Genomic DNA, 1,344 nt, shown 5'->3' with positions numbered 1-1,344 from the left:
ACCCTCAGGTGAAAGTCTTAGGTTTGTTGGACCCATGCGCCTTCCCTTTCCACCTGCTCTATAGGGACTTTCCATCTCCTTAAATTACACTGTTTCAAACTGACGCCGTCAGGCAGTTTGTCATACAGACGCAGCAGGTGTCTTCTAGCAGTATTTCATACTGCAGTGAAAGGTGGAGTATTAAGTTCATGTCTAAATGTTTGACAGACAATATAGACAAACGTTTCACAAGTCACAAGCTGAAACTCAAGCAAATGCAGGTGCCTATGATTTAGCGCCTAGAATTTTAGGTGAGAAATATGTAATGCAGTAATATAATCTTGGCTCATATTTGATCATTTTTCTCTTTGATCTGAGTTTAAAAGAGAGAGGGAGGGGGAGAACATAATGACCATGAATTACAAAACAATCAGATTTTGAAGCATTGTATTAGAAAAAAGAAATTAGGACTTTACATTTTGTTTACATTCAATTTTCATTCACCTTCCTGTTGTCTCTCCATCCACGCTTTCTTTTCTCCCAATTCTGTATAATGTTTTAAAGCCTCTGTGTCAATGCTTTCAAAATAATACTATAAAATAATGTGTCTCACAACAGCAAAACTCCAGAGCTGTGTGTGTTTCATTCAGCTTATCTTATGTTGCAGGACAGCAGCGGCTTTGGTGGCTAAACAGAGCCAGGAGCTTTGGACACCAATTTCCTCTGGATTAAATTTGGAACATGTTTTAATTTTCGCCAATCACTCTCAGAAAGCACAACTTTATTCCTTCTCGTCCAACTCCCTTAGCCATTCTCAACTTCCCCTCCCTCTCTCCTTTACTTTCTTCCTCTTAAATTGTTTTCTTCCCTCTGTCTCTGTATTCTTTTCTCCATCAGTCCTTCACTCTGTCTTGTTTCTCTCACTCACCATAGTCACGGGTGGTCTGATTATTTTCAAAGTTACAGTTCCTTTTAGTTGGTACATGTAAATGTATAAAAACCTGTTTAAAAAAAAGAAGAAAAAAAAAGAAATGATTTTCAATAAAAAAAAAAATGCTAACAATGAGGACTGTGGATTTTTATGCTTTTTAGAACTAAAAATCCAGATGGGCCAATCAGGGATCTGCACCATGGTTGGCAACATGCAGCATGATGCAGCAATAAGTGAAATAACTGCAAAAATAGAATCAATAACAACAATTACCTAAGAAAAACAGTATGTACTTGCAGGTTTTTCTCAGAGGAAAAGATGTTTTTGCTGTTCTTTCAGATTTGTCAACCGTCTCCACTGGTGATGTGCAAATCCAGTGTTCACTGTTGTTTGGCCACTGATTAGCTGATGGAGGAGCAGACACGAGAGGCTGA

The sequence above is a fragment of the Plectropomus leopardus genome, chromosome 17 (assembly GCF_008729295.1).
Source record: "Plectropomus leopardus isolate mb chromosome 17, YSFRI_Pleo_2.0, whole genome shotgun sequence".
Lineage (NCBI taxonomy): Eukaryota > Metazoa > Chordata > Actinopteri > Perciformes > Serranidae > Plectropomus > Plectropomus leopardus.
The sequence above is the reverse complement of the archived record's forward strand: the minus strand, read 5'-3'. Positions refer to the sequence as shown.